This window comes from Melanerpes formicivorus, unplaced genomic scaffold, assembly GCF_026170545.1.
Source record: "Melanerpes formicivorus ecotype bairdi unplaced genomic scaffold, bMelFor1.0.p_v2 SCAF_9, whole genome shotgun sequence".
In the NCBI taxonomy this organism is placed as follows: Eukaryota; Metazoa; Chordata; class Aves; order Piciformes; family Picidae; genus Melanerpes; species Melanerpes formicivorus.
The window spans coordinates 16,338,184-16,357,541 of record NW_027142361.1 but is presented as its reverse complement, the minus strand read 5'-3'; the positions used below and the strand labels follow the sequence as shown (position 1 = coordinate 16,357,541).

Genomic DNA, 19,358 nt, shown 5'->3' with positions numbered 1-19,358 from the left:
TCTGCTGCACCACACAGCTTGGTGTCATCAGCAAACTTGCTGAGGGTGCACTCAATGCCACTGTCCATGGCACCCACAAAGATGTTGAACAAGATAGGTCCCAGGACTGATCCCTGAGGGACTCCGCTTGTCACTGGCCTCCACTGGGACATGGAGCCATTGACAGCCACTCTTTGGGTGCGGCCATCAAGCCAGTTCCTTATCCATCTAGTGGTCCACCCATCAAACCCATGTGTCACCAGTTTGGAGACCAGGATGTGGTGCGGGACAGTGTCGAAGGCTTTGCTCAGGTCCAGGTAAATGACATCAGTTGCTCGCCCCTCATCTATTAATTTTGTCACCTGCTCATAGAAGGCAACCAGGTTGGTCAGGCAGGATTTGCCCTTGGCAAAGCCATGCTGACTGTTCCCAATCACCTCTTCACTATTCTTCTGAGCCAATAGTGACTCCAGGAGGATCTGCTCCATGATCTTTCCAGGCACAGAGGTGAGACTGACTGGCCTGTAGTTCCCTGGTTCCTCCTTCTTACCCTTTTTGAAGACGGGGGCAATGTTTCCCCTTTTCCAGTCTGTGGGGACTTCACCAGATTGCCATGACTTTTGAAATATAATAGAGAGGGGTTTAGCAACCTCATCTGCCAGTTCTCTCAGTACCCGTGGGTGTATCCCATCGGGTCCCACAGACTTGAACACTTTCAGGTTCTTCAGATGATCACCAACCTGATCTTCACTTACAATGGGCAGTTCTTCCTCCCCGTCCCTGGCATTGTCTTCCATAACATCAGGAGTGTGGCTAGAGGCCCTTGCAGGGAAGCCTGAGGTAAAGAAGTTATTAAGTACCTCAGCCTTTTCCTCATCACTTGTGACCATGTCACCAGTTTCCTTTCTGAGGGGGCCCACACCTTCCCTAGTCTTCTTCTTCCCATTAATATACCTGTAGAAGTTCTTAGTGTTCCCTTTAATCTCCCTGGCTAGATTCAATTCAAACTCTGCTTTGGCTTTCCTAATCAGGACTCTTGCTGCTCGGGCAGCTTCATTATATACCCCCTGTTCTAGCTGTCCTTCTCTCCACTTCCTGTAGTGTTTCCTTTTAAGTAATAGTGTGTCCAGTAACTCCTTGCTCATCCAGGCAGGCCTCCTAGCATTCTTACCCGCTTTTCTCTTTGTTGGTATACAGAGCTCCTGGACACAGAGGAGGTGGTCCTTGAATACTGACCAGCTGTCCTGGGTCCCTCTTCCCTCCAGGGCTTTGTCCCACGACACTTTGGCTAGCAGATCCCTGAAGCCATCAAAATCTGCACGCCCAAAGTCTAGGGTCCTAAGATTAGAATACTTCCTCCTGATTGCCCTGAGGATATTAAATTCAACTGCTTCATGGTCACTGCAGCCAAGGCCGTCTCTGAGCCTCACATTGCTTACCAGCCCTTCCCTGTTGGTGAGAACAAGGTCCAGCATAGCACCATTTCTTCTTGGTTCCTCTACCATTTGGAGGAGGAAGTTGTCTTCTATGCAGTCCAGGAACATCCTGGATTGCTGGTGCCTTGCTGTGTTGTCCCTCCAGCAGATGTCCGGGTGGTTGAAATCACCCATGAGGACCAGGGCTTGTGACCTGGAAGCCGCTTCTATTTGTCTGTTTAGGGCCTCATCTGCTTGGATCTGCTGGTCAGGTGGCCTGTAGGAGACCCCCACAGTAATATCTCCTTCCCCTGTCCTGCCTTTAATTTTAACCCATACGCTCTCAACTAGCTCATCATCCCTCCCCAGTTGGAGCTCCACTGATTCCAACTGGCTATTGACATAGAGGGCAACACCTCCTCCTCTCCTTCCCTGCCTATCCTTCCTAAAGAGTTTATACCCATCTATCCCTACATCCCAGTCATGGGATTCATCCCACCAAGTTTCAGTAACAGCCACTATGTTGTGACATCCCAGCAGCACAATGGCCCTTAACTCATCCTGTTTGTTGCCCAAGCTGCACACATTCACATAGAAGCACTTCAGCTGGGCTGGCCCTGTCCTCCTCTTGTGCCAAATCCCCTCGGTTTCCACAGAATGTCCTGGTGGATCATTCATGGCTTGCCTCAGGGCAGCAAGTTGAGAGCCCTTACCAGCTCTCCTTCTCTCTGCTGCTGGTGAGCTGCCCCTCTGTTTGTCACCGGCCAGCAGGAGACTATTAACCCCTTCCCCCTTCAAATCTAGTTTAAAGCCCTATCAATGAGCCCTGCCAATTCCTGCCCCAGGATTCTTATCCCCCTCTGGGACAAGTGTGTCCCATAAGTTGTTTTCAGCTCTGGTGCCTTGAAAACCAATCCATGATTGTGGAACCCAAAGCCCTGTCAATGGCACCAGCCCCTGAGCCATTAATTGATCTGTCGGACCTTCCTCAGTGTTTCCTCATCCATTGCTGACGTTAGAGGGATAGCAGAGAACACGACTTGAGCCCCTGATCCCTTTAGCATTTGTCACACTGATGTGGCCATTTCCAGGGCATCCCAGTGTGTCACCATCCTGTAGCACTCCACACCTGTAGTGGGAACCATGTCCCTGGGTGTGTGGAGGCAGAGATGGCAGAGCGTCAGTGGTGCTGCCCTAGGCTGTGACCTACCTTCTGGCAGTGCTCCTTCCCCTTCACTGGAGCTCAGCCTTGCCAGCTTCACCTGCAGTGCAAACAAGCAAGTGCAGACCTATCAGCCTCCTGGCACTTGGGCATCCTCCCTTGTACACCTGCATATGCCCCCACCTCAACATTCCTACATCCTACCCAGATATTGTGCATACCCCTGGGCACTTGTGCTTCCCCCACGGGCACTTCTGCATCCCCTCCAGCACTCATGCATCCCCTCCAGCACTCATACATTCCCTCCAGCACTCATACATCCCCCCATCACTCATGCATCCTCCCAGCACTCGTGCATCCCTCCCTCTGGTACTCATGCACTCCCTGCCCCAGCACTTGTGCATCCCCTCCTGCCACTCATGCATCCCCCCCTGGGCACTTGTGCATGTCCCCCTGAACACTCAAGCATCAACACCCCCCTGGCATTTGTGCCTCACCCTCCTGGCACTCATGCATCCTCCCTGGGCACTTGGGTGTGCCCTAGCCCTTGTGGAGGCAGTTGGAGTGTTGAGGGGCTCCTGGTGCCCTGGGATTTGGGGAGGGAGTGTTGAGGGTGGGGGGATGGTGTGGTGGCTGCCCTCTGCTGGCACTGACCAGTTCCAACCAGCCTCAGCCAGCCCCACAGCTTTTGGTGGGGCACTCATGCCACCCATGCTCAGCTCCTGCAAACCTTGGCGTGAGGCACCCATGGCAACACACCATAGCAAGAACCAAACCATTGTCCCAGTCCCCACCCTTTTGGGAGGCTAATTTGGCTGGATATGGGGGTGAGGAGAGGGAAGTTCTCTGTGCTGACACTGGAGGGCTGTCAAAGCATGAGAGCCATGGGAGGACACGGGATGTTTGGTGACAGGGGACATGTGGGACTAGGCCACCATCCCCTCAGTCCCCATCCCACCACCTTGCCCTCTAGCCAGGACAAGCAGCCATTAAATCCCACTCAAGGACACACTGGGGACCCTGAGGGACTCACCCCTTGGACAAGCCCAGAGTTTTGTTTCATTTTCTGGGTGGAAAACTGCTCATTTGCCCTGCAGAAGGAGGAGAAGGAAGAGATCAGCAGAGCCATTTCCCATCCCTAGGGATACTGGGGTCAGAGTATGCTTAGAGGTTGTCCCCTTTTCTAGCTGCTATTTTTTGTTTGTTCACCCCTCCCATCTCCTTCCCCAGTGCTCAACTTGACCCTACAGCTTCTCACTCCCCATCCTACTCCAACATGGATGGTGACACCCCTCTTCTCCATCCATGGCTTTTACCCAAAACCCATAATATCCATGGAAAAATCCTTGGGAAGAAGCCAGATTCCCTTGTTTTGCCCCCCAAAAGTGAATGTACCTGTGGAAGAAGGAGCAGAGGAGGAGCAGGAACAGCAGCAAGAGGCCAGTGATGGCCAAGCCCCAGGCCACTGTGGAGGCTGTGGCCGCTGAGCCCTCTGTCAGTGATGAAGCCATCAAGCTCCCAGTGGGGAGGCAGAGATGGGGAAGAGACAAGACTCAGGTCAGGCCAGTGGAGGGAGACTGGGGTAATAACGGGGTGCATGGGCCTGGTTAGGGCATGCTAGAGGGTGCTCCCATTCTCCCTTTAATATCAGGAGCTTTTTTTTCAGGTATCCCATCCTTTCACCCCACTGGAATGCTTGGCATCATCCTGTCCTGCTCTTCTTTGGTGAGGGCAAAGGATTTTGGGGCAATTGTGGGTGCAGGACTCTAAGTGATGAATGAAAGTATAATGCTGGCAACCATGGGCCCTGTGTTGCTGGGGCATGTGGGATGATGCTGGGATATAAGGAGTGATGCTGGGGCATGGGGAGTAGTGCTGGGGCATGAAGGATGGTGCTGGGGCATGACGTGAGGAGTGATACCATATCACAAGACACCCCTGATGCATCCCCACTGGTTTTCCCCTGAACTTGCATGGCTGATAGGAGACCACCTGCCCTGAGAAAGCACATTGCCAGCCTCCCACCAAAAGACCTTGTCTCCTTCTTCCACTGAAGTTCCTTCTGCCTAAAACTTGGGGTGAGCTGAGCTGCCCTGGCAGCTTCTGAGGAGGTGAGAGCCCAGCAAACCAAACAGGCTGAGCCTGCTCTGCCGGCTGTGACTCCGCCTTCCCATCATGGCTTCCCTGGAGCTGCGTCGGGGTTTGGGGACCCCACATTCTGGCATCTCCACATTCAGGACCACCCTGGCTGGATGTGAAGATGGACTACAGCCTCTGGGTACTTTTGCCTCTCTAACCAAATTAATCAGGGCTTGGATGCTCTAATCCATCTTCCTTTAGCTGTGGGGCACACACTGGCTCTGGCAACTGGTGACATCCCACACCACTGACCCCTCCAACCTCTTCTGTGCCAGCCTGCCCTGCCTCAGTTTCCCCATTTGTGTCCTGACACTATTGAAACCAGCCTCAGCTCGAGGTTCCTGACCATAACCCACCTTGTTTGGCACCCGGCCCAGGGTGGGGTGAGGCTGGCGACACCCCAGAGCTTGGGACCCCTCAGCTCCCACCCCTGAGGAAACCACTCACCCCACGGCGGTGCCAGACCCCCGGGCTGGGCAGGGCTGGGTGCAGCTGGCTCCTGTCGCCGCTCAACTTTGGACAGGAGCAGTGGTTGGGTGGCACCCACCGTGCCCCAGCTTCCTGCTCCTGCAGGACGCCGTCATTGCCCGGGCCTGACCCAGCATGTGCGCCCAGGGGGAAAATCGGCACCCCGGGTGGGGGTCTGCTCCCTGGGAGGGGGTCCTGTGCCCCCAGTGCCCCTGAAACCTTCACCACAGGACAGGTCCTGGTACCCCAAGAAGGGATCCTGCTCCCCGAGGCTCGGCACCCCTAAAATCTATAGTCTCAAGGGGGACCCCAGACTCTCACGGGAGGTGTTACACCCCTAGACGCAGTAGTCACGAAACCTGCACCCCAGGAGAGCTCTTGGTCCTGCACCTCAACATCCCTGAGATTTGGAATCTCAGAAGGGGTCTTCGTCTGACAGGAGGGGTCCTATGCAGCACCTCAGAGATCTGCACCCCAGGAAAGGTCTTGCACTGCCAGACCCAGCACAGTGCTCCTGGAGGGATCCCAGACCCCTAGGAGAGGTCTTACATCCCCAGACCCAGCACCTCAGCAACCCGGTCCCTAAAGAGGGGCTCTTGCACCCACAGGCTCAGCATCCCTGAATCTGGGAACCTCAGAAAGGATCCTGTTCTTCTGGGAGGGATCTTGCACCCCCAGACTCCGGATCCCTAAAACCCATAGTCCCTGGGGAGGTTCCAGACCTCATGGAGGGGGGTTAATGTCCTCAGACCCAGCAAGTCACAGACTTGCACCACATGGAGGGTCCTGCACCCCTAAACCCAGCACTCGTGAGACTCGCTTTGGGGAGCAGAGTCCTTCTTCACTGAAAGGGTTCCCAAACATTGCAATGGTCTGCCCAGGGCAGTGGTGGAGTCACCATCCCTGGGGGTGTTCAAAGAAGAGGCTGAGAGGAGACCTCATTGCTCTCTACAACTCTAAACCATGTCCCTCAGCATCACATCTGCTCTTTTCAATCCCTCCAGGTGCTATCTCAGTGAAACTGTGAGTAAATGCCTAGGTTACAGAGAAACTGTTAGGGCTGAATATACTTCACTGCTCCTGTAAGGAGGACCATTGATCAGGGGCTTCATTGTGTAAAGCTGGTTACTTTGTACAAACAATGCATGCCTTGATAGGGACTACAGCCTTGAAGAGGAGCCCTGAGATTGATAGAATAGAATAGAATAGAATAGAATAGAATAGAATAGAATAGAATAGAATAGAATAGAATACAATACAATAGACCAGGTTGGAAGAGACCTTCAAGATCATCACGTCCAACCTATCATCCAACACCACCTAATCAACTAAACCATGCAACCAAGCACCCTGTCAAGTCTCCTCCTGAACACCTCCAGTGACGGCGACTCTACCACCTCCCCGGGCAGTCCATTCCAATGGGCAATCACTCTCTCTGTGTAAAACTTCCTCCTGACCTCCAGCCTGAACCTCCCCTGGCGCAGCCTGAGACTGTGTCCTCTTGTTCGGGTATTGGCTACCTGGGAGAAGAGACCAACCTCTGCCTGTTTACAACCCCCCTTCAGGTAGTTGTAGAGAGCAATAAGGTCACCCCTGAGTCTCCTCCTCTCCAGGCTAAGCAGCCCCAGCTCCCTCAGTCTCTCCTCATAGGGCTTGTGTTCCAAACCCCTCATCAACTTCATTGCCCTTCTCTGGACTTGTTCCAGCAAGTCAACGTCCTTCCTAAACTGAGGGGCCCAGAACTGGACACAGTACTCGAGGTGTGGCCTAACCAGTGCAGCGTACAGGGGCAGAATGACCTCCCTGCTCCTGCTGGCCACACTGTTCTTAATGCAGGCCAGGATGCCATTGGCCCTCCTGGCTGCCTGGGCACACTGCAGGCTCATGTTCATCCTACCATCAACCAGCACCCCCAGGTCCCTCTCTGCCTGGCTGCTCTCCAGCCACTCTGACCCCAGCCTGTAGCAGTGCATGGGGTTGTTGTGGCCAATGTGCAGAACCCAGCACTTGGATGTGTTAAATCTCATGCCGTTGGACTCTGCCCATCTGTCCAGCCTGTTGAGGTCTCCCTGCAAAGCCTCTCTACCCTCTAGCAGATCAACTCCTGTCCCCAGCTTGGTGTCATCAGCAAATTTACTGATGATCGACTCAATGCCCTCATCCAGATCATCAATAAAGATGTTAAAGAGGATGGGGCCCAGCACTGATCCCTGGGGGACTCCACTACTGACTGGCCGCCAGCTGGATGTGGCACCATTCACCACCACTCTCTGGGCTCGGCCATCCAGCCAGTTCCTAACCCATCGCAGTGTGCTCCCATCCAAGCCATGGGCTGACAGCTTGGCCAGAAGTTTGCTATGGGGGACGGTGTCAAAGGCCTTGCTGAGGTCCAGGTAGACTACATCCACAGGCCTCCCCACATCCACCAGGCGGGTCACCTGATCATAGAAGGAGATCAGGTTGGTCAGGCAGGACCTGCCCTTCCTAAATCCATGCTGGCTAGGCCTGATCCCTTGGCCATCCTCTAAGTGCTGTGTTATTGCACTCAGGATGACCTGCTCCATGATCCTGCCTGGCACTGAGGTCAGGCTGACAGGCCTGTAATTCCCTGGCTCATCCAACCGGCCCTTCTTGTGGATGGACACCACATTGGCCAGCTTCCAGTCCTCTGGGACATCTCCAGTGAGCCAGGACTGCTGAAAAATGATGGACAGTGGCCTGGCCAGCTCATCCGCCAGCTCTCTCAGCACCCTAGGATGAATCCCATCTGGTCCCATGGGCTTGTGGGGATCCAGGTGGCTGAGCAGATCACTAACTACCCCATTTTGGAACAGTGGAAAACTATGCTGCTCCCTGGCTCCTTCTGCCAGCTCTGCAGGCCAGCTGTCTGAAAGACGTTCTGTCCTTCTAGTAAAAATTGAGGCAAAGAAGGTGTTAAGTATCTCTGCCTTTTCCTCATCCCTTATCACAACGTTCCCCTCCGTGTCCACCAAGGAGTGGAGGTTGTCCTTGCCCTTCCTCTTGCTATTAATATATTTATAGAAGGACTTTTTGTTGTCCTTCACAGCAGAGGCCAGTCTAAGCTCCAAATGCGCTTTTGCCTCCCTAATTTTCTTCCTACAAGACCTAGCAACATCCTTAATTTTTTCACGGGTTGCCTCCCCTCTCTTCCAAAGGTGATACACCCTCTTTTTTTCCCTCAGTTCCATTAAAAGTTCTTTAACCATCCAGGCTGGCCGTCTGCCCCGGCGGCTCATCTTCCGGCACATTGGCACAGCCTGTCCTGAGCCTTCAACAATTCTTCCTTGAAGTAGGACCAGCTCTCCTGGACCCCTTTGTTTTTAAGGGCTTTATCCCAAGGAACCCTCTGAATTAGTTCCTTGAGTAGCCTGAAGTCCGCCCTCCGAAAATCCAGAGTGGAGGTCTTCTTGCTACCCCTCTTAGCTTGACCAAATAATGAGAATTCAATTATCTCGTGGTCACTGGCCCCTAAGCACCCTCCGACCACCACATCACCCACCAACCCTTCCCTATTGGTGAAGAGGAGGTCAAGCATAGCCTTGCCCCTGGTAGGCTCTCGCAGCACCTGGGATAAGAAGCTGTCCTCCATGCATTCTAAGAACCTCCTAGATTGCCTCTTCTCTGCTATGTTAAGATCCCAGCAGATATCAGGCAAGTTGAAGTCACCCATGAGAACAAGGTCAGGCGATCTTGAGACAGCCTTAAGCTGCCTATAGAATGCTTCATCAACATCCTCCTCCTGGTTGGGTGGTCTATAACAGACTCCAACCAGGATGTCAGCCCTGTTGGCCTTCCCTCTAATTCTCACCCACAGGCAACTCAACCCGATCGTCCCTGATCTCCAGCTCAATGGCATCTAGTGCCTCCCTGATGTACAGGGCCACCCCTCCACCCCTTCTTCCTTGCCTGTCTCTCCTGAAGAGACTGTAGCCGTCAATTGCAGCACTCCAGTCATGTGAGTTGTCCCACTACGTCTCTGTGATGGCAACTACATCATAACTTTCCTGCTGCAGCAAGGCTTCCAGCTCCTCTTGTTTGTTGCCCATGCTTCGTGCATTAGTGTACATGCACTTCATCCGGGCTGCTGGTTTCACCTCTGGCTCTGGCTTATCACCCCCAGACCCCAGCCTGGGGGGACTGGTTTCAGCCCCTTCCCCCTTCGAAACTAGTTTAAAGCCCTATCTATGAGACCTGCCAATTCCCTTCCTAGAATCTTTTTCCCTTTGAAGGTTGGTCTCTTATCTCTAGTATCAGGTGACAGGGTGAGAGGAAATGGACTGAAATTGTGACAAGGAAGTTTTACATTGGATATTAGGAAAAGTTTCTTTACAGGAAGAGTGGTCAGGCATTGGAACAGGCTGCCTGGGGGGGTGGTGGAGTCACTGTCCCTGGAGGTGTTCAGAAATGCGTGGACATGACACTTTGGCACATGGTTTAATGGCCATGGTGGTGTTAGGTCGATGGTTGGACTCGATGATCTTAGAGGTCTTTGCTAACCAAAACAATTCCGTGACTCGTGTGATTCTGTTTAGCTCATCCTGCAAGGCGTTGCGGCATCCATCAGGATTTTCTGCAGAGGGCAGCATCACCCAGGAGATCGGATGCGGTTTTCCCTCTTCGGTGCAGCTGAAAGCTCGAGATCACTCAGATCTCTTGTCCAAGAGTGCTCGGTGGAATATTCCCTCGTCACTGAGCTCACCTCGCTGCAAAACGTATTGGAAAAGCTCGTGGTGAAATAAAGACTGGTAGAGAATGCTCTTTCTGACAGTAAAAATTCGAGGCTCCTTTCCTTCATCATTTTGGTCCTACGAATGTGCTGGGACCTGGTGGGATTTGGGAAACAGATGTAATGCCCAGGTTGCAGGCTCTGAACTCCTGCTTTAGAGAATGGATCCATCCTCCAGCACCCAGAGACCAGAAAGCAAGCGAGTTTTGCTGTATGAGTGTAGTGAACGATGCTTATGGTCAGGATTGTGCCCCAAACATTTGTGTAGGATATATTTCTCTGTGTGTTAACCCTCCTTTGTTCCCCCTCCTTTCTGGAGGCGGCAGAGGGGGATCCTGGCGCCACTGAGTCCAGGTAAACAGCCTACCTGGGCGTGGTCTCACCCCTGTAGTACACAAGAGGCAGGCTATATGTTTGTTTCCCTGGGTATAGCATATACTTAGGCCATATTTGCTAGGTGTCAGTTCATTGGTTAATCTTTGCGTTAGCAACAGATGCTTATTGGACCAGTATTCACTGGGGCAAATGGTAAATAGGGGTCGTTTGGTAAATGAGCCCCCCCACCTTGGTGTTGGAGCCTGTGTGTGTGTGCGTGCCAGTGCTTCAAGAGGCCTCGTGGTCCTTTGCCACCGTCACCCAGCTGCGTGCGGTGCCGTGGACAGCACTCCGTGGGATCAACCGCTGCGTGATCCATCGCTGTAGGAGAAAACCTGGTAGCCCGTGCGAACCAGCGTTGCTGACCTGCCACAGCCCCCCCTCTGAGCGAGGAACCTTTTGTATCCTGGGAGAGAACAGCAGAGCCACGCGGTGCGGCCACACGGCCGGCGCCATTTCCTGTCTCCTTATTACGGCACATCCGTGCCACGTTCTCTGGACTATAAACATTATTAAGGAAAGACTTCACGAAGTTCTCAGCTTGTGAGTAAGCCAAGCCCTTCTTTATAGAGCTTCAGTTAGGGTAGCATTTATATTGCTCCAGGTGGAGGGTTGCCAGTCACTGACCAACCCCTCCCCCGCCACTCTCTGACTCAGTTTCGATTATAAGTTCTGTGAATCATTTTGATTTAAGTGCCCATACATAACATTCTGTAAAGATAGTTCCACTAACCGAATATTGATACCTGTGAAGGGTGACTGTAAATACCCCGTTACAGAGTTTGTATGTATATATAAATAAACATATTTTCATTGATACATCTGCCGCTCATTTCTGAGGGCATATCCACTACAATGAGTACTGAAGTAAGCCACATTTGAAAGGCTGAGGGCCTGTTTAGCCTGCAGAAGAGCAGACTGAGACAGGATCTTCTCAGTGATGATCAATAGCTAAAGGGCAAGGGGCAAGAGGATGGGGCCAGACTCTTTTTATTTGTGTCCAAAGACAGGAAAAGGGCCAACTGATACAAGCTAGAACTCAGAAAGTTCCAGGTCAACATGAGGAAAAACTTTCCTGTAAGGATTCCAGACTAGGCTGCCCAGAGAGGTTGTGGAGTCTCCTTCTCTGGAAAGATTCCAAACCTGCCTGGGCATTGTGACCCTAGGCAACCTGCTGTGGATGACCCAGTTCTGAAGGGAGGTTAGACTAGATGATCTCCAGAGGTGCCTTCCAAACCCTACCACTCTGTGATTCATTCCATGATTTACATTAAAAAAGAGGTGTTCCTACTCCCACAAGGTCCAAATGTACCATCATGCCACAAAGACAATTAAGGGAATGGAACATCCCCTTTATGAGGAAAGGCTGAGGGATCTGGGGCTCTTAGCTTGGACAAGAGGAGACTTGAGGGCTGCTTATAAAGATGTGAAGGGTGAGTGTCAGGAGTGCCAGCCTCTGCTCAGTGACATCCAATGATAGGACAAAGGGCAATGGGTGCAAGCTGGAGCACAGGAGGTTCCACATGGACATAAGGAAAAACTTTTTCACTGTGAGGGTGACAGAGCCCTGGAACAGGCTGGCCAGAGAGGTTGTGGAGTCTCCTTCTCTGAAGACACTGAAAACCCACCTGGACATGTTCCTGTGTGACCTGCTCTAGGTGACCCTGCTCTGGCAGGTGGCTTGGACTTGATGATCTTTCAAGGTCCCTTCCAACCCCTAACATTCTGTGATGCTGTGCTTCTGTGATCACTGGAGAAGGAAAGGTCTTGTGCAGATCAAGGGCTTGTCTCTACCAGGTCAAGAGCAACAAGCCCTAGGCTTGGCTACAAGAGGAGGATGCTCCATTGTTAACCTCATCAGGTTTTTAGGTGATTTGCCTCCTTTGACAGCATGAATTGATTCTCTGTCAGCTGAAGCCCTGCGAGCAGGAGCCTGATGTGAATATAAACACAGGTGAGCACCTCGCCTGTCAGCTGAATCAGTTTGGATTTGAATTTTAATTCCAACCTGAGGGATTCAGCTGCAGATGAGAGGGATGGGAGCAGCAGGGAGGAAGCCAAGAAGCCAGGCAGGAGATGGCCTTCCTCACAGCAGCTCTGTAATGCATCTCATGAGTTTCCCACATCTTGTGGGGGTTTAAATGTATTTTGTTCTGAGGGGATGTCTCAAGTGATGGGGGTATATGCATGACCCAACTTATTCTCCAGCCCCTCCATCTGCCCAAGTGCTATTGAATTAATTTCAGCAATCAAGGAAGGAATTCCATTGAGCTTTGAACCCCACTGAGTCCTGGGGGTGGTGTCAGGGCAGCTAGGCTGTGATTTGTGAGGTAAGAAATGAGTTTGGGACTTCAGTAGGAATCTGTCACTGTGCAGTCAGCCCTGGGCTCTGCTAGGAAGTGGAAAGGGATGGAAAGGGTGAGCCAGTGGCTTTCCACTGACTGAGTCTGGAGGTCCTTTTGGAAGTGTTAGCAATAGTGTGGCCAGCAGGACCAGGAGAGTGATTGTCCCTCTGTAGTCAGCATTGATGAGTTTGCTCCTTGAATAGTGGGTTCAGTTTTGGGTCCCTCAAGGACACTGAGGTCCTGGAGCATGTCCAAAGAAGGGCAGTGAACCTGGTGAAGGCTCTAGAGCACAAGTCTTGTGAGGAGCAACTGAAGGAACTGGGCTTGTTTAGCCTGGAGAAAAGGAGGCTCATGGGAGACCTCACTGCTCCCTATAAAGGTTGGTCTATTATCCCAGGTAACAAGAGACAAGAGGAAAGGAAAAGTCCTCAAGTTGTGCCAGGGGAGGTTTAGGTTGGACATTAGGAACAATTTCTTCTCTGAAAAGGTTGTCAAGCCCTGGAACAGGCTGCCCAGGGCAATGGCAGAGCCCTTATGCCCAGAGGAATTGAAAAGCTGTGTAGATGTGATGCTGAAGGACATAGTTTAGTGTTGGACTTGGCAGTGCTGTGTTAACAGTTTGGCTTAGTGATGTTAAAGGTCTTTTCCAACAAAAATGATTATATGATTCAATGATTTTAAGTATCTCAGGTGCAGAAGAGGCTATACTGACCCAAACTTTGCCCCTTTATTTGTACAGAATTCAACGAGCACCTCCCAGGGGTCCTGCAGCCTCACCACACACTAAAGCATCCTCCCAAATCCCCATCAACTGGCTGAGAAGTTTCCTTGGCTTACAAAAACCCTCCCAGGAACATCTTTGAGGATGGTCCAGTTTGGGGAAGAAATCAGTGGTGGGCAAGAGTCTGGCTTTGCATCCTAGGCGAGCAACCAAGGGCTGGGAGAAACCAAGAGCTGGCAGCTGCTGAAGTTTTGGTGAGCTGAACCCAAGCATGTGGCTTCCCAGAGCAGGAGCAATGGTGACATTTGACAGTCCTGGTCCATTGCCTCTTGTAATTAAACCCTCTGTCTCCAACAGTCATTTGTCACCCTATTTTAAGCTGGCTGGAGCTGCTATGCCATTCTGACGTTCTTGCTTCAAAATTTAATGACTTCTGAAATTTTCCAGAAAGCCAAGAAGTGTGTCTCTGTGGCATGCCTTCATCTCCTCTTTTCTGTCTTCTTGTGACATCTCCAGGCTCTTGTGCATATTTAAAGCAGCTTGACCAAGCAATGGGCACCTGCAGCCAAAACCATCTTCTTGGGAACTGCATTTCAAGGAGCCAGCAAGCAGAGGTTTTGGCGCTTTGGTGCAGCTTGAGGAGGCAAAGCCATGTGCAAAGCTGAGCTGATACTATTTGAATGGCTAATTCTGCTGCCCTGGGAAAGCTGAAGGGTTATGGGTTTGATGGGTAGGGATGTTTTTTTCTGCAGGTGGCTTCAGGACTCTTTCCCTGCTGATTTTTACCCCCAGTTCCCCATGTCCAATGGATCCCAGAAGCTTCCTGGCTTTCTATGGGTCTTGGCATTGCCCTGACATGGATGGCTGCTCTCCAAGGCACTGGTGTTTCCTTTTACTGTTGCTTCTAGGAACATCAGGAGCAAAACTTCCCAAAGGAATTAAAATCATTCCTCACCTTTGTCTCCCAGTGTATGTATGGGATGGCACAGCCCTAGCCCATCAGGAAAGGCAGAAGAAACTCTAACTGATAATTTTTGTAATAAGCAAGGAGAGGGAAAACACTTTGAAGAGGCCTTTTTATCATGGGACAAATACTCTCAGTATCTGATCATAGGACAAGTACTCTCAAAGCATGGCTGAGAGTTGGGGTTGTTCAGCCTGGAGAAGAGAAGACTGGAGAAACCTTAGCGTAGCCTTTCAGTACTTAAAAGGGCCTATAAGAATGAAGGGGCAGACTTTGTTGCAGGGCCTGTTGTGTGACAGGACAAGGGATGATGGGTTTAGACTAAAAGAGAGGAGTTTCAGACTAGATAAAAAGAAAGAATTCCAGGAGGTTGAAGCTCATCAGTGTAGCTGTTACTATGTTGAGGTGTATTTTGGGGGCAGTGAGGTAACAACCAATCTCCAGCTGAGATGATGAAGCTCAGTGCCAGAGTCACTGCCTTTGGTGATTCATCTCAACAAGTTCCACATCATCTCCTCTGGCTTTGGTAAGTCACCAGGGTCACTGTCCAGAGGAGAGGCCTTGTTCCTAAAGGTCCATCCTGTATCTCTCCATGCCAGAGTGCTGGTGCTGACCATGATGCCAGGCATACCACTGAGGTTTGCACTTTCACACCTTTCCACAAATCCCAGGATTTTGTGGCATTCCACAACTTCCTGGAGAAGACAGAAGCTCTGCTTTCTTCCAGCAAGGCAAAAAGAAGGGAGGCAGCCAGCCAAAGGGAAGATGAGCCGAGGAACAGCATCCAGGATAGGAGTGGGAGACCAGCTGGAAATCATTACCCCAAGGATCCAAATGCAGCCGCAGGGAGCTGATGAGCTCGATGTGTTGTACTCCACCTCCCACACATGTCTAACCAGCTCCTGGGGCTGCAACAGCCTTGTGAGAAGGGAGTTCACTGTCCCCCACCTACTGGACTTGGCGGTCTCCATGAAGATAGCAGCAGTGAACATTGATGTGTGGAGCCAAAACATTTCTAAACCAGGTTCAACCACTGAAGTCCAAGTGTAGGTGTGCAAGGTCCCCTTGCTTCTCCTTCTAGATGTGGCATCTGGACCCTCCCATTTCTTTTCCCTTTCAGATGCATTTTTAAGCCAAGGGGAACCAATATCCATCAATTCCATCAACTCCATCAGTCCTAAATTTCAGGTACAATGGGCAGAGGGGCATTTTTTCCAAGGTAAGGCCAGATGTTGCATTGAGCCTGTTGTGAAGCAGGAGGACACCAAATGATCACAAGTGGAAAGACAAGATGCTGAAAAAATAATAAATACTAGAAAAAGTCTTTGAAAAAGACCAAGTGTTAAAGATGTTGTACAACAGCCCAATGCTTTTGTATGAGGACTTTCCCAGTTATGAAAAGTGAACAGCAGGAATGGACATCACTTGGTGGCAGAACAGATTTAACCAGGACAGAGAAATCACAGAATCCCAGCATGGTGGGTGTTGAAAGGGGCCTCTGAGCACCATCTACTCCAAAGTCCCTGATAAAGCAGGGGCACTTACAGCAGGTTATCCAGGATCACAGCATCCAGGTGGGTTTGGAATTTTTCCAGAGAAAGAGACTCCACAACTTCTCTAGGCAACCTGGTCCAGGGCCCTGGCCTGGAATTTCCTGGGTTCAAGTTTGTGCCCTTTGTCCTGTCACTGGGCACCACTGAAAAGAGTCTGGCCCCATCCTCTTGACTCTTGCCCTTTAGATATTGATCCCCTCTCAGTCTGCTCTCCTCCAGGCTAAACAGCTCTAGGGCTTTCCTCATCAGAGAGATGCTCCAGTCCCCTCAGCATCCTTGTATCCTCCACTGGACTCTCTCCAGTACTTCCTTATCACTCTTGAGCTGGGGAGGCCAGGACAGGACTCCAGATGTAGCCTCACTAGGTGTCGTAGTTTGGGCTGGGTGCCCTTCTGCTACAGGGGTGTTTCCTGTGTCCAGAAGTCCAGCCCAGTGGGTGGACACAGGAAATTAGGTTATTTCCTACCATGATCCCTTGCACCACTATAAGTTTCACGGCGGGGTCTGGCACTTCCTCTTTCCTTCCTCCTCGCCACCTGGTAATTGGAGGGGGAGATCTCCCGGCCATGGGCCTGGTTAGGCCCAAGGCCATGGGGGGATGGGCAGTCTCAGATCTGGCCAGCTGAGACTAGCCTAGAAGTGGGGGGGGGGGGGAAAGGAGGAGCCCTGGGGGTTTGGGTGCACCCCCAGGTGGGGATGGGATTTCTCTGGGTCTGTTTTTGGGTCTCTCTCTCTCTTGTCACTGTATTTCTAGTTTTTTTTTCCTGCACGCACTCACCGTTCTATTTAAACTTTCCATCACCTTTGCAATCCGTTTGTTTGAGTCATTATTTCTGCGCGTGGTGGGGAGGGGGTCTGCCCCAACCCATTACATTTTGGCGCCCAACGTGGGGCTGGCTGTTGTGCCCACTCTGCAGATCGATTGCAAAGGATGGAGAGTTTAAATTCAGTTCTGGGCGTCGGTTTGGGTTTGGCAGTTGGGGGCTCAAGTGATGTTGCTGGGGCGACCGTGTGAGTTCTTGTGGATTGTGGGGGGATAACTGGTGCGCTGCCGGTGGCGCGGACCCTCTCCTGCTATTTCAGGCAGGGGTGGTTCTCGACCATCGGCATCGGGGTACCGCTTGAGAACGCGGAACCTGCCCTTCCTCCACGGCGGGGAGCGAAGTGGGGGAGGGGCAGCGGCGAGCAGATCAGAGTCAGGTCCGTTCTCGCTGCAGGGATAGAGCCAGCCGCTGCGAGCAGGCGAGCCAGCTCCCGAAGCCCCGGGGGGCCGACGGGGACTCCAGCTGGAAAGCCGTTTTCAAGGGCTCTGAGAACGCGTGCATGGCTTTTGCTGGAGAAGCCGTTTGAGTGTCCGAGGGGTGGAGGTGATTTTGATTCTGCGCCGCGGCGGCAGAGGTGGGCAGAGCCCTGCTGCGTGGCGAGAGGCGGCGGTGGACCCGGCTGTACGCTCGGGCTGCGGCGGGGCCGGCCCTAGTCTCTTCCCCGACTTTGTCGGACGAGTTCCGAAAATGGCGCCGAGCACCTGGCTCCACCTCCCTTCTTCTCAGTGAGCTGTGGTGCAGCCCCTCCCTTTCCAGGGGGGGTGTGCAGCCGGATGCTGTCTTGCTTTGGTACGGGTACGCCTAGTGGGGGGGCGGAGTACCTTGGACATGCATCCGTGTAGTTTGGACTGCAGTTGGAAGCGGTTGATTGCGGCACCCTGGATGGATTGAAAAAGGCAGTCGTGGGTTGGATTGTTTCGACTGGCCTGCCCCAGGGGTGGAGAATATGCCGCCGAGTGATTACATGTGAAAAGTAGAGGCTTGGCTGAGAAGTCGTGAGGCTTTTCCAGGTGACCAGGATGCCCAGCGAATCCATGGAGAACTTGCACCGCAGGAGAATGAGCTCTGCATCGCCGGGAGGTTCCACTGGATGAAGGAGGAAGAACTGGAATGGATAGACACTTGAGCATGACTGAGAGACTGAGTGGACGCCCAGATGAAGACACGGACTTCGCCAGACATGTCATCAGTTTTCTGATTTGATGATGTGTTTGGGTGCAGGCATCATGATATGAAATAAGGGGTGGATCCTGTCGTAGTTTGGGCTGGGTGCCCTTCTGCTACAGGGGTGTTTCCTGTGTCCAGAAGTCCAGCCCAGTGGGTGGACACAGGAAATTAGGTTATTTCCTACCATGATCCCTTGCACCACTATAAGTTTCACGGCGGGGTCTGGCACTTCCTCTTTCCTTCCTCCTCGCCACCTGGTAATTGGAGGGGGAGATCTCCCGGCCATGGGCCTGGTTAGGCCCAAGGCCATGGGGGGATGGGCAGTCTCAGATCTGGCCAGCTGAGACTAGCCTAGAAGTGGGGGGGGGGGGGGAAAGGAGGAGCCCTGGGGGTTTGGGTGCACCCCCAGGTGGGGATGGGATTTCTCTGGGTCTGTTTTTGGGTCTCTCTCTCTCTTGTCACTGTATTTCTAGTTTTTTTTTCCTGCACGCACTCACCGTTCTATTTAAACTTTCCATCACCTTTGCAATCCGTTTGTTTGAGTCATTATTTCTGCGCGTGGTGGGGAGGGGGTCTGCCCCAACCCATTACACTAGGGCAGTGCAGAAAGTGAGGAGAACCTCCCTTGACATGCTGGCCGTACTCTTCTTAATGCACCCCAAGAGACCTTTGGCCTTGTTGCCCACAAGGGCACATTGGTGGCTCATGGTTAACTTGCTGTCCACCAGGACTCCATTTTCCAACATTTTTCATGTCTGGTCTTGCTGTGGGCAGGGAAGCAGTACAAAATCCACCAGCCACATTTCTACTGGTAAGAGAAACTGTCCTCTGGTTTTGAAGGTCAACAGCTGGTCCTGGGAGCCCCAGACTAAAACCCTAGTTTACAACAGGAAGCCAGATTGAACTCAGTTTGAAGCAGCTCCTCCAGGTCCCTCATCTCAGAGGGGTTACAGAAGATGTGATTAGTTCACAGCCTTCAGCCAGGAACATAAAGATTGTGTGATTACTTAATACATTTATTGGAATGTGTATGCAAAGTGTTTCTTTGGACAGCAAGATGGTAGCACGTGGAATTTCAACTCCAATTTCCACATCATAAATAAACTCTTCCTTGGGGGTACCTTCTCCAAGAGCAAGAGTAGCTCAGCTGCTGTATCTGGTTTTCACAGCAGTTGTGTAAGTTCATGACTAATGGTACCATAGCAACATAAGAAAAGGGACAGTGGGTATAAAGTGGAGCCCAGGAGGTTCCATCTAGGAATGAGGAAAAACTTCTTCCCTGTGAGGGTGCCAGAGCAGTGGGCCAGGCTGCCCAGACAGGCTGTGGTGTCTCCTTCTCTGGAGAGATTCCAAACCCAGATGGGTGTGACCCTGTGCAACCTGCTCTGGATGACCCAGCTTTAGCAGCAGGGTTGGAATAGATGATCCCCAAAAGTCCCTCTCCAACCCCCACCATGCTGTGATTCCATGATATGCACAGTCAGTGGCAATTGCATTTC

General features: G+C 52.0%; 1 long non-coding RNA gene across 1 annotated transcript; it reads right to left on the bottom strand.

Annotated features, from left to right (window-relative positions):
• Positions 1–2,587: 2,587 nt before the first annotated feature.
• On the bottom strand, positions 2,588–4,066 carry LOC137443522 (uncharacterized). The gene is made up of 3 exons (XR_010987908.1): positions 3,952–4,066; positions 3,590–3,647; positions 2,588–2,656 (listed from the first exon to the last, which is right to left on the bottom strand). It is a non-coding gene; the product is annotated as an uncharacterized lncRNA (long non-coding RNA).
• Positions 4,067–19,358: the final 15,292 nt, after the last annotated feature.